The sequence below is a fragment of the Delphinus delphis genome, chromosome 3 (genome assembly GCF_949987515.2).
Source record: "Delphinus delphis chromosome 3, mDelDel1.2, whole genome shotgun sequence".
NCBI lineage: Eukaryota > Metazoa > Chordata > Mammalia > Artiodactyla > Delphinidae > Delphinus > Delphinus delphis.
In genome coordinates this window covers 2,303,017-2,316,070 of record NC_082685.1, presented here as the reverse complement: position 1 = coordinate 2,316,070, position 13,054 = coordinate 2,303,017, and the positions used below count along the sequence as shown (strand labels likewise).

The 13,054-nt window shown below is 51.6% G+C and overlaps 1 long non-coding RNA gene across 2 annotated transcripts; it reads left to right on the top strand.

Annotated features, from left to right (window-relative positions):
- Nucleotides 1-604: 604 nt before the first annotated feature.
- LOC132421707 (uncharacterized) lies at nucleotides 605-11,206 on the top strand. 2 transcript variants are annotated; one of them, XR_009518761.1, is made up of 4 exons: nucleotides 605-690; nucleotides 1,006-1,077; nucleotides 3,531-3,693; nucleotides 10,097-11,206. It is a non-coding gene; the product is annotated as an uncharacterized lncRNA (long non-coding RNA). The 2 variants fall into 2 exon arrangements; XR_009518760.1 differs by lacking the exon at nucleotides 10,097-11,206 and having other exon boundaries at nucleotides 3,531-3,804.
- The last annotated feature ends 1,848 nt before the right edge of the window (nucleotides 11,207-13,054 follow it).

The following is a 13,054-nucleotide window of genomic DNA, read 5'->3' as shown; positions in this document are numbered from 1 at the left end:
ACGCCGTCGGCCGCGGGCCGCGGGCCGCGCGGGGCTCCGGGCGGCCGAGGCGGCGCAGGCCGCAGGCCCCGGGCCGGGGTTCCGGAGGCCGCCGGAGCCCGGGCGGCGCGTCCCCCGCCGCGGCCGCCGCGCGCGTGGAGCAGGCGGGGCGGCGCGGGGACCCAGCCCATGCAAGGCGGCCGCACTGCCGGCCGGCGCCCGCCGCCGCTGCCGCCGCGCCCCGCCTCACTCGCGGGGGCCCCGGGCCGCCTCCCCCTTCCGCGCCCGACACGCCGCCGCCATCTTGTTTACCTCCTCCCCCGCCCTGGGCCGCCGCGCCGCCGCACGCCCGCCGCGGGCCCGCCCCTCGCGGCACCGACGTGCACGCCCGTTGGCCGAGCCGGCCTGCCCCGCCCCCTAAGCGAGCCCCGCCACCGCCCCCCATTGGGCCGTTTGGACACAGGCGGGCGCCCGAGCGGGGATTGGCTCGAGCCCGGCCCCGCCCCAGGGGTGGATACTCCTTGATCATTGGTCCGCGGGGGCGACCGTCAATGGGAGGGGGCGGGAAACAGGCGTGCGGAGGCGAGGCCACGACGCTGACCTGGGAGGGGTTGGGGGCTGGGGGCGGAGGTCGCCAGTGCCAACAGCGTCCTCGGAACCGGCGGGGTCGGAGCGCAGCTCTTGCGGCCGGGACGCGGCTCGGGGACCCTGGTGGGTGCCTACCAGGGCCTCTCCCCCGAAACCCCGTTTGAGGCTAGGTCAAGGGTCAAAAAGTAGCCGAAAGTGGCCAATTCGAGGCAAAAAGCGTTTAAGAATCTCTCGGCCCAGATCGTGAGAGAAGTGCGCTGGGCGGAGTCTGCCCAGAGAAACTCACGGGCTAAAATTCAGAACCCAGCTGGGATGGTGCCAGCAAAGTGCTTTGGATGAAAAACAAACAGTTAGCAAAATACTACGTCTTAATGAAACTGAAAATACTTCCAGGCCTGTGTTTTTTTTTTTTTTTACCTTTCTGTTTTTTATCATTAGATTCTTACTTTGCCGGAACAAACTGCTTGAGTGGAAACGTTGGGAGCTGACACCATCGGATTTGAGCTCCAGGTTGGTGGTTCTGAGCCTGACACCTGTGAACTACCTAAACCTATGGGCAAAATTGAGTGTGCGCATGTGCTTGTTCTTGGGGACATCCGTGAGTTTCATCAGATTCTCAAATGACCCACAGAAGAGGGATTGCTGTGGCTTTGGGGGTGGGGGGCCACAAGTCACACCAACATACCAACAAGTCCTAATCAGACCATGTGGATTAGCCTGAGATTTCTAAATCATAAAGATCAGAGCAGAAACCACTGAAACAGAATAGAAAAAGAATAGCGAAGGGCTTCCCTGGTGGCGCAGTGGTTGAGAGTCCGCCTGCCGATGCAGGGGACGCGGGTTCGTGCCCCGGTCCAGGAGGATCCCACGTGCCGCGGAGCGGCTGGGCCCGTGAGCCATGGCCGCTGAGCCTGCGCGTTCGGAAAAATTAAAAAAATAAAATTAAATTAAATTAAAAAAGAATAGCGAAAATTGACGAAGCCAAAAGATCGGTCTTTGAAAAGATAAAAACAATTGATAAAACTCTAGCCAGACTGACCAAGAAAAAAGGATGACCAGTATCAGGAATTAAAGAGGGGCTATCACTACAGACCCTGCAGATATTACAAGGATTAGATATAGGAAGAACTCCATGCCCATAAAGTCAACATGAAATGGACCGACACCTGAAAAGGCACTAAAATGAAAGCTTACTCAAGAAGAAATAATTTACATCATTTTATATCTATTAGAGAAATTAAATCTGTAGAGAAAAACCTTTCTTATTTTGGCTGCACAGCTTGTAGGATCTTAGTTCCCCCATCAGGGATTGAACCCAGGCCCATAGCAGTGAAAGCACAGAGTCCTAACCACTGGACTGCCAGAGAATTCCTGGGAAAAACCTTTCAACAAAGACAATTAAGGTCCAGATGGTTTCATTCGTGAATGTCCATCAAACATTTTGGGAAGAAATAACATTGGTTTCAAACAATCTCTTCCAGAAAACTGAAGAAGAAGGAACACTGCCCAACTCCAATTCCTTTTAGTATTTTCTATGTTTTTGACTGCTGGCTTACGCCCAAATTTCTTGGAATCTGGGGTATTTGATAATTTTGGCATCTGTAGGCCTCACTCTCCTTCACTCCACCCCTCTCCTGATGTTCAGGACACATGGAAGGGACTTGGGAAATGTTTGGTGACCATTGCAGAAAGAGTCCATGAAGGTGAATCTCAGTTCAGACGCCACCTTTTCTGAGAAGTCCTCCTGATCATTCCCTTGAATGTAACCCCTTTCCAGTTTGATTTTCTTCTTAACACTTGTCACCAGCAGAAACTCTCATTTATACATTCCGTTACCCGTTTTTCTTCGGTGTCTGGAACTACGCTGGGAACTCTCTGAGGCAGAGCCTGGGTATGTCTTGGCCACTGCTGCATCCTCTGCAGTTTGAGCTGTGCTGTCCAGTACAGCAGCCACTGGCCACATGTGTCTGTTAAGCTCCTGTAATGTGGCTGCTGGAATTGAGATGTGCTGTGGGTGTAACCGCACACTGGAATTTGAAGCCTTAACGTGAAAACATGTTAACATAATATATGTGTATATACATATATATATGCGTATATATGTATATCTTAATAATTGCAATGTGAAAACACCCAATAACTTACATTGATTACATGTTGAAATGATAAATTTTGGATATGTTAAGTTAAAATAAATGTTATTAAAATTAACCACTTCAGGGAATTCCCTGGCAGTACAGTGATTAGGACTCCACACTTCCACTGCTGGGAGCCCAGGTTCGATCCCTGGTCAGGGATCCCACAAGCTGTGCGGCACAGCAAAAAAATTAATTAATTAAATTCAATTAGGTTAACCACTTCATACCCACTAGGATGACTATGGTCAAAAAAAAAAAAAAAAGAAAGGATGATAACAAGTATTGGCAAGGATGTGGACAAACTGGAACTTTCATATAGTTGGTGCAGCCGCTTTGGAAAAAAAGTTGAAAGTTTGACATTGAGTGACCACGTGGCCCAGTAATTCCACTCCTAGGTGTCTGCCCAAGAGAAATGGAAGCATACGTCCACACAAAAACTTGTACACAGATACTTGCAGGAGCATGATTCACAGTAGTCCAAAAGTGGAAACAACTCAAATGTCCATCAACAGATGACGGATAGACAGAATATGACATATCCACACACTGGAATAATATTCAGCCATGAAAAGGAATGAGTCATTGACACACATGGATGAACTTGAAAACACGGTGCTCAGTGAGAGAAGCCAGACACAGAAGGCCACCCAGTGTGATTCTATTGATGGGAAACATCCAAAACAGGCAAATCTGCAGAGACAGAGAGTGGATTCATGGTTGTCAAGGGCTGGGGGAGGGGCTGGGGGTGTTTGACTGCTGATGAGGACGGGGTTTCCTTTCCAGGTGATAGAATGTTCTAGAATCCTCCTTCCACCCTCCTTACAGGTGACTGAGGTTTGCAGAGGCGAAGCCCCCGACCAGGTGCCTGGTGGAGCGGGCACTCACATCTCAGTGCCCAGCCTGGGAGCCCCCAGGAGCCCAGTAAGAATTCTAGCATCATCCTCTCCGGGTGATGCAGGCCTTGGAGCTGCCCAGCTGTCGTGCTTATGTAAGGTTCAAACCCAAGCCAGGCTAGCACAGAGCCAGTTTTGGGGGACCTTCCCAAGCACGATGAGGTTGAGACCCCTGTGAGGGCTGCTCTAAGCCTCAGCTGCGGAGCTGGTGGGGGGGAGGCGGGGGGGTGGGGGGGGTGGAGTGCTGGGGGGGTTCCTGGCTTCTCCTATACCATTTCTCTGAGTGGGGGAGTAACAATACCGTGTCATCAAATATAAGAGCCATGGGAAGTGAGATATACTTTTACTTTATGAATCACCACAAAAAGAAAAGACTTAGCAGCCAGGGATGACACTTTGGACCTAGAGAGGCAGCATGACCTCTGGGACAGTAAACTGTGACACATGGGATTAGTAATAGGCCTAAGCCGTAGTTACAAATATCTACGGGAGCCCTGGGGAGAATGCTTTGCCAGCACGCTCTCACCCTCACCATGCTTCGGGTTCTGTTAAGGACCCTGGGTTACAGGTGGGGCCCAGGTTATAGAGGTGGGGGGCCCCAGGATGGGGTCTCAGGTTACCATTGAGGGGCTCCAGTTTCTAGCTGGGGTCCCCAGGTTATACGTGGAGGCTCTAGGTTTAGGTGTGGGGCCCAGGTTACAGATGGGAGCCCCAGATTACAGGTAAGGGGCCCCAGGTTACAATGGGAGGCCTCAGGTTATAGACGGGGGCCGCAGGTTGTAGTGGGGGACCCAAGGTTATAGGTAGGGGGGCTCATGTTACAAGTGAGGGGCCCCAGGTTTGAGGTGGGGACCCCAGGTTATAAGTAGGAGCACCAGGTAATAGCAGGGGGCCCCAGGTTATAGGTGGGTGGCCTCAGATTATAAATAGAAGTCTCCAGGTTACAGGTGGGAGCCCCAGATTACAGCTAGGGGACTCCTGGTTATATGTTGGGGCCCCAGGTCATAGCAGGGGGCCCCAGGTTATACATGGAGCCCTCTAGGACTCAGGACTTTCCTCTGCCCCTGTCTCCTCCTGTGTACCCCATCCCTCTCACCTCTCACTTCTCCCAATCCCGCACAACTGTCACACACAGACACGCATACTCAGCAGGGCCCCAGACTTGCTCGCTCCCTCGCAGCCCCCTCGCTGACCCCCTTGCTTCCCTCAGCTCTGATAGCAAGACCCCTTCACCCATTCCGTGAGGACCGAGGAGGCAAAGGTCCTCCTGGACCCTCTCCTGGCCAGCTGCCCCACCCTGGGTCTCCTCCCACTTGGCGGGTCTCTTAAATGTTGGGCTCTGGGCCCCAGGACCACCCCTCTCCAGAGGCCCAGCTAAGCCCCCCACCTGCGGAGTGGGGCTCCCAGGAGCCAGAGGTGTCGTGGGGTCAGCCTCTGCCAGGAAGCCAGCCATGGTTAGGTTAGGGGCTGCGTCTGTGTGGGCCAGCGTGGCCGCCAGGGGGCGAGTGGGGATCGTGGCCGAGGTTAGCCGGGTACGGGCGTGAGCATGTGCATGTGTGCGTGAGTGTGTGTGTGTGTGTGTTGCCAACACGAGAAGCCACCTCAATGAGAAGTCCGCGCACCGCAAGGAAGAGTAGCCCCCGCTCGCCGCAACTAGAGAAAGCCCCTGTGCAGCAATGAAGACCCAACGCAGACAAAATTAAATAAATAAGTTTATCAAAATAAGAAAAAAAAAAAAGCCCCCGTTCCCCCCCTGTAGTTAAATCCCTCCCCCAGCCCTTCTCAAGTGCGGATCAAGTTTTGGCCTCTTATTTTGATCTTCTCTGGGATGTCACGCGGTGGAATCAGACAGTAGGAGCCTGCTCTCCTTCACCTCACATAATTCATCTGCGATTCATCAGCATTCTTTTTTTTTTTTTTTTTTTTTTTTTTTTTGCGGTACGCGGGCCTCTCACTGTTGTGGCCTCTCCGTTGCGGAGCACAGGCTCCGGACGCGCAGGCCCAGCGACCATGGCTCATGGGCCCAGCCACTCCGCGGCATGTGGGATCTTCCCGGACCGGGGCACGAACCCGCGTCCCCTGCCTCGGCAGGCGGACTCTCAACCACTGCGCCACCAGGGAAGCCCGCATCAGCATTCTTGAGAGCACTGACTACTTGTTAGGTCTGGATGATGTTCCTTCGTACGGACATCCTGTAGGGTTGTTTCTCATCCTTCGACCAGTTGAGAACCATTTGGGTTGTCTTCAGTTTTTGGTGATTACAAGTCATGCTACTATGAACACGTGTGTGCAGCTTTTTCTGTGGACAGAAGACTTCATCTCCCTTGGGTTAACACCCAGGAGTGGAACAGCTGGATCATCTGGCAATTCTGCATTTCACATTTTGAGGAACCGCTGAGCTGTCTTCCAAAGTGGCTGCATCCCCGCTGGCAACATCTGAGGGTTCTGGTGGTTCTGCATCCTTGCCAGCACTTCGTTTTGTCTAAATTTTTTTGGTTTTGGTTTTGCCATTCAAATAGGTGGCACGTTAACACACAGGCATGCACAAAAATGTGGCCACATAGAGGAAAGGATGGAGGTTCAGTTATGTGCTAAATAAATATAGTAGAATGTTAATCGTAGGAGCTAGGTTTTGAGTTTTTAACCGCAAAATCCTTTCAACTCTTCTCCACACTTGAAAATATTCATAATAAAAAGTTGGAAGAAATAATCCAAGGGACTTCCATGGTGGCGCAGTGCTTAAGAATCCTCCTGCCAATGCAGGGGACACGGGTTCGAGCCCTGGTACGGGAAAATGCCATATGTCGTGGAGCAACTAAGCCCGTGTGCCACAACTACTGAGCCTGCGCTCCAGAGCCTGCGAGCCACAACTGCTGAGCCCGCGTGCCACAACTACTGAAGCCCGCGCGCCTAGAGCCTGTGCTCTGCAACAAGAGAAGCCACCGCAATGAGAAGCCCACGCACTGCAACGAAGAGTAGCCCCCGCTCACCGCAACTCGAGAAACTCTGCGCGCAGCAATGAAGACCCAACGCAGCCAAAAATAAATAAATAAATTTATAAAAGAAATAATAATCATCCAAGGGTGAACTGGAGAAAAAACAGGGGGTGGATACTGGTTGAGGCTGGGTGCGGGGGGGCGGGGGGTGTCCATCTACTTTCTCCTCTCCTGTGTGTTTGAAATACTCCATAACAAAGAGTTAGGGGCTCATACCTCACGCCCCTTAGGTTGGCTATGCAGGAAGAAAAACAGAAATAACAGGCTTTGGTGAGGATGTAGAGAAATTTTTGGAAGCCTTGTGGACAGCTGGAGGGAACGTAAGAGGGTGCAGCTGCCATGGAAAACAGCCTGGAGGTTGCTCAAAAAATTAAACATAGAATCACCATATGACCCAGCAATCCCACTCCAGCGTACATACCCAAAAGAATTTAAAGCAGGGACTCGAAGAGGTATTTGCACACCCGTGTTCACAGCAGCATGATTCACAAGAGCTGAAAGGTGAAAGCAACCCTAGTGTCCATCGAAATATGATGGATAAACACAGTGTGGTCCATCCACACCACGTGGTCCATCCATGGTCATCCTCAGCCATGAAAAGGGGAGAAGCACTGATACTCGTTACCACGTGGATGGACCTTGAGAACACAAATGCTGAGTAAGAGAAGCAAGGCATAGAAGGACACACAGTGTGTGATTCCACTCATAGGAGGTCCTTACGGTTAAGATAGTGAAATTTATGTTATGTGTTATGCTATTTTATGTTACGTTACCCCTAAACGTACGTTACATTACGTTCTCTAAAAATTTGGAGGTCCAGGAAACAGTCTCTGGTCTTCGCTGGTGGGACCAAATGGTCCCCCCAAGGGCAGTGAGGCCACATCTTCTGAAATGACAGACAGCTGCCAGGGCTTGCTCCCTGGTTCACTTGCCCACGTGGAGGAGTCGGGACCACGTGGCTGCCCCTGGCAACCCCAGGGGGCTAGGTCAGGGTATTGTCTGGCTGAGATTCCTCTGGAAGGACACCCAGGGCACCGTGGGAGGGGGATGTTCATCTGGGCACACCTTTTTGTGGTAAAATACACATAATATAAAATTAACCATCTTCCCCATTTTTAAGCTGACAGCTCAGTGGCATCGAGCACCTTCACACTGTTGGGCAACCATCCCCACCATCCATCTCTAGAACTTTCTCATCTTCCCAAACTGAAGCTCTGTCCCCATGAAACCCTGACTCCCCACCCCTCCGCCAGCCCCTGGCCCCCACCATCTACTTCCTGTCTCTGCGGATGTGACTCCTCTGGGGACGTCATGTGAATGGAATCAGACTGTATTTGCCCTTCTGTGTCTGACGTATTTCACTGAGCATCATGTCCTCAAGGTTCATCCACAGTGAAGCAGGAAATCTTCCTTTTTAAGGCTGAGCAATATTCCACTGTGTGGATGGCTCATGTGTGTTTATCCCTCATCTGTCGATGGACACTTGGGTTGCTTGCACCTTTGGCCATTGTGAATCCGCTACTGTGAACATTCACACACAGGCAGGTACCTGTTTGGGTCTCTGCTTGCAGGTCTTCTAGTTCACACCTGGTAGAAGAGCTGGTGGGTCAGGTGGCAATTCTGTTCAACTTTTTGGGGAGCCACAGACTCTCCCACAGCAGCTGCCCTCTGGATGTCCTTTTGACTCTTGAATTTTGAAACAAGGGAATGAACTACCTATTCAAAAACTTAAATCATCACAGGGAAACAAATCAGCAAGTTCTAGACTGTGGGAAACTTAACAGGAAAAACAACCGGGTTTCATGCATAAAAGCACAAAGAACAAAAAAACCCACCAAACCACAGAAAAAAAGGGGGGGGAGGTGAAGCTATAAATTAAGACGTGAGCGGCATCAGCTACATTTTGTTTATTTGTTTATCCATCGATAGGCATGAAATGACCAGGTTGGACTGGGTCACCAGGGCCAGCATCTGCTGAGATGCTGTGGGCACCAAAAACCTTGAGCAAAAGAATGAGTGAGTGAATGAATGAATGGGTGGAGTGAATGAATAAATGAGTGAGCGAATGAATGGAGTGAGTGAATGAAGGAAGGAAGCAAGGAGTGAGTGAATGAATGAGTGAGTGAAGGAAGGAAGGAAGGAGTGAGTGAATGAATGAGTGAGTGAAGGAAGGAAGGAGTGAGTGAATGAATGAATGAGTGAGCGAATGAATGAATGAGGAGTGAGTGAATAAATGAGTGAGTGCGTGAATGGAGTGAGCGAATGAATGAGTGAGTGAGCGAGCTAATGAGTGAGCAACTGGGGTGATGAAGGAGGAGAAAACCTGCCCGTGACCACTCCAGCTTGCTTAGGACTCCAGGTTCCCAGCCCCAGCTCTGGGTTTCCAGACCTACCTTGAGCCTCTGTGGGCCCACCTCTGAGATAAGCTTCTCATTCAGATCCAGGATCCCTGGGTGGCCAGGGAAACGCCAAGGAAGGGGCAAGGCCGACGGCCAGCCCTGTGGGAGCAGGGTCCTGGCAGAGGAGGTCCCTAGGGTATCTGTCCCCACTGTGCCCAGGGCTCTGCTCTCCCTGACAACCGCACCCTCACATTGATCCTTCTTGGCCTTAATGGCAGGGTTGGGGCTTGGGGGCAGCACTTACTAGAATCGGACACCTGTGGGGTGGGAGAGACATCTGTCAGTATTACCCTCCCTCCCGGGACCATTAGCCCATCAGCCCATTGCTGGGCTTTGGGAGCCAGAGATGTGGTGGCCGGCTTGACACACAGCCAGGCCAGCACAGACCTGAAATTCCGGGACATCACTGGGTACTAGCCCCCATTCTACAGTTGGGGAAAATGAGGCTTGGGAGGGGAAGGCTGGATTGGGGGTGGATGAGGGACCCACCAGCCCAGTGTGCCTGGTGGTCTGGGGCATGTGGCTTTGGCTAGGGGTCATTTTGTTCCAGTCACATTGTCCTTTCATCTCCAGTCACCAGAGCAGCTTCTGTCTTACCCCAGGGCCTTTGCAATTGCTTTTCCCACAAGTGTCCACACAACTCACTCATTCAGGTTGTGGCTTCAGGTCCCCTGACCCTCCTGGCTAAGCCCCCACCCTGACACACACACACACACACACACACACACACACACACACACACACACACACACACACACACACACACACACACACACGCTGCCCCCATCAACCCAGGCTGCAGGATCCTGTTGCCCTATTCGACATGATCTCACAAGGTTGTGCTGTGGTTCTAAGGCACAAGCATGTGTAGGTGCACAGGATTCAGGTGTGGCTTCTTCTCCCACCTGCTGCCTGGGAAAGCTGGAGGCCTCATGCCCCAGGCCACCTAAAGAGTGACAGTTATCATCATAGTGCTGACCCGGAGTTCACCTCTTGCTGGCTTGGAGGCCAAGATCCTTCCTCCCTCTCACCAACCCCTTTTTTTTTTTTTTTCCGGTACGTGGGCCTCTCACTGTTGTGGCCTCTCCCGTTGCGGAGCACAGGTTCCAGACGCGCAGGCTCAGCGGCCATGGCTCATGGGCCTAGCCGCTCCGCGGCATGTGGGATCTTCCCAGACCGGGGCACGAACCCGTGTCCCTTGCATCGGCAGGCGGACTCTCAACCACTGCGCCACCAGGGAAGCCCTCACCAACCCCTTTTGACAGAGGGGACTCCTGGGCTCAGAGAGGTCCCTGCATCCTTGCCCAGGGATGTACATCCATGTAGAGCAGGGCTCAGCCAATCCTTTGTGTCAAGGGCCAGAGAACAAACATTTTCAGCTTTGCGGCTGGATGAACTCTCGTAACTGCTCAGCTCGGTCCGTTGTGTCACCGAAGTAGCCACAGATGATGCTTAATGGAAGGTATGTGTCCGTGCCAGTGAAACTTTGTTCGTGGACAGTAAAATGTGCATTTCATGTCATTTTCACGTGTCACAAGAGAAGTCTTCTGATTTTTTTCACCCGTTTCAAAATGTAAACATCACTCTTACGGTGATAGAGTCCTCATTACAGACGGACGGTGGCTGGACCAGGCCTGCAGACCAGAGTCTGCAGACTCCTTCAGGCAACCTCACTCTATTGCACTCAAGCACTGAGCTGCAAGATGGTGGTCCTTCTTTGCTAAGGCTGGAGGCTGTGTGGAGGACAGGCCCTTAAGTGGCCTGTGATTCCACCTCCTGCTGGTCATGCCTTGGTGTCGTCCACTCCCCTTGAGGTGGGCGGGACAAACAGGCTGTGGACGAGGTGACATCATACACGACCAGACCTACATCCCCTCCCTGTGGGTTTGACAAAGTGAGAAGCTGAGTTGGAGAAGCCCACGTGCAGCCGAGGGCAGCCTCCAGCCAACAGCTAGCAAGAAACAGGACCCTCAGTCTTAAAACAGCAAGGAAATAAATCCTGCAACAACGTGAGTGGGCTGGAAAGCAGCCCCCTCCATGGTGGAGCCTCCCGATCAGCCCCCAGCCCTGGCCAACACCAGTGATTCAGCCTGAGCAGAGGACCCAGCTCCACCAGCCTTGGAAACTGTGAGATAATCAATGCGTGTGTTGTTTTAAGCCTCTGTGTTTGGAGAAATTTGTTATGCAGCAGCAGCTAACTAATACAAGCTATATGTGGGGACCATCCCAGCTTCCACCACTTGTCAGTCCATTCATTACTTTACATCCAGCATGTATTTATTGAGCACTACTGTATACCACTCATTCATTTATTGATGCTGCCACCCCCAAAGCCCAGAGCGGGATGACTGGCCAACCTTGCCCAGCAGGGGTCTCTGCTGCCCAGGGCTACTCCTCCTGTTTCCAATCCAGTCCAGAGGGTCCTTATCCCACTGGCTGACTTTATACACCCCACTAACTGACACCATGGAGTTCTTACCCCATTGGCTGACTCCATACAACCATGTGATCCCAGCTCGGCCAATCAAGGCTTTCCCTTACCTGGCCACAGAGATTGGTTCAACAAGGACATGTGACCAAAGTTGGGCCCCAGAGATTGGCTCAACAAGGACATGTGACTAAAGTTGGGCCGATCAAAACCTTCCCTGTGACTTTTGCTGCTTTTCTTGAGGAAGAAGTGCTGACCTTCTTCTGGGGCTGTTAGGCTGACGGGGGGATTTGGTCTGGGGCTGCCGGCACCATCTTTGTCCCCTCAGAGGGGGAGACTGTTGAGGAAAAAAGCCAAGAAAGAGGATGGCAGAACTGAGAGATGGAGAGGTAGACAAATCTTTGCGACACTGTTTGAGGGTCCTGGATCCAGCTGAGCCTGAAACTAGCTGGACCAGGGACGGTCCTGCCCCCAGGGGACACTGAGCAACACCTGGGGCGTCTGTGGTTGTCAAGACTGTGGGGCTCCTGGCATCAAGTGGATGGGGGGCAAGGAGGCTGCTCCACACCCCACAGTGCCCAGGATAGCTGCAAAACACAAAGAGCCATCTGGTCCCAAATGTCAGCAGTGCTGAGGGGGAGAACTCTGAGTTAAATCTATCCCTGGACCTTTCAGTTCCATGAGCAAAATTTCTCATTTAAAAGAAAAAAGTGCCAGTTTCAGTTGCAGTTTCTGTCACTTGCAACCAAAAGATTCTAATCAAACTGGAGTTAAGACTCATGCAGGGGGTTTTGGATATGGAAGCTACGGTGGCCAGCCTGGCTGGGTTTCATTCCACAGGGTGGGGTGGGAGGACAGGTCAGTCCTTACACTTTCATTATTTTTAATAGGCTTATTTTAGATTCATAGAAAAGTTGCAAAGATGGTACAGGGAGTTCCTGTATCCTGGCACCCACTTTGTCCTGCCGTTAACATCTTCCACGAGTGACAATGACATTTGTCGTTGATACATTATTATCAACTAAAGTCCTCGTTTTTTTTTCAGATTTCTTTAGTTCTTCCCTAATGTCCCTTTTTTGTCCCCAAGACTCCATCAGGATCCCACATGACATTTAGTTGTCACATCTCCTTAGGCCCCTCTGGGCTCTGACAGTTTCTCAGACTTCCCTTGTTTTTGATGACTGGACAACTTTGGAAGGGGTTTGTCTGGTGGTGTTCTCAGGGTTCAACCGGAATGATGGGCTTGGGGAGGAAGACCATAGAGGGGAGGGGGCTTCTGATGCCATCACTTCAAGGGTCCATGCTGCCCACACCGATGATCACAGTCAGGGGCCACGGAACTTCTTGAGTGTGTTTGCAACTATTTTTTTTGTTTTTTTGGAGGCCTTACTGGGATTTGAATGCAACTTTAGTTTAGGATTTGATGACCACCTGGCCGTGACATCTATCACCCCTTTGATTGCCTTTTGCTGCTGCTTCTTTTTTTTTTAATTTTGGTGAAATTTGCATGACATACAATGAAGGATTTTTTTTTAATGTTATTTATTTATTTATTTATTTTATTTATTTATTTTTAGCTGCGTTGAGTCCTCATTGATGGGCACGGGCTTTCTCTAGCTGCGGCGAGCAGGGG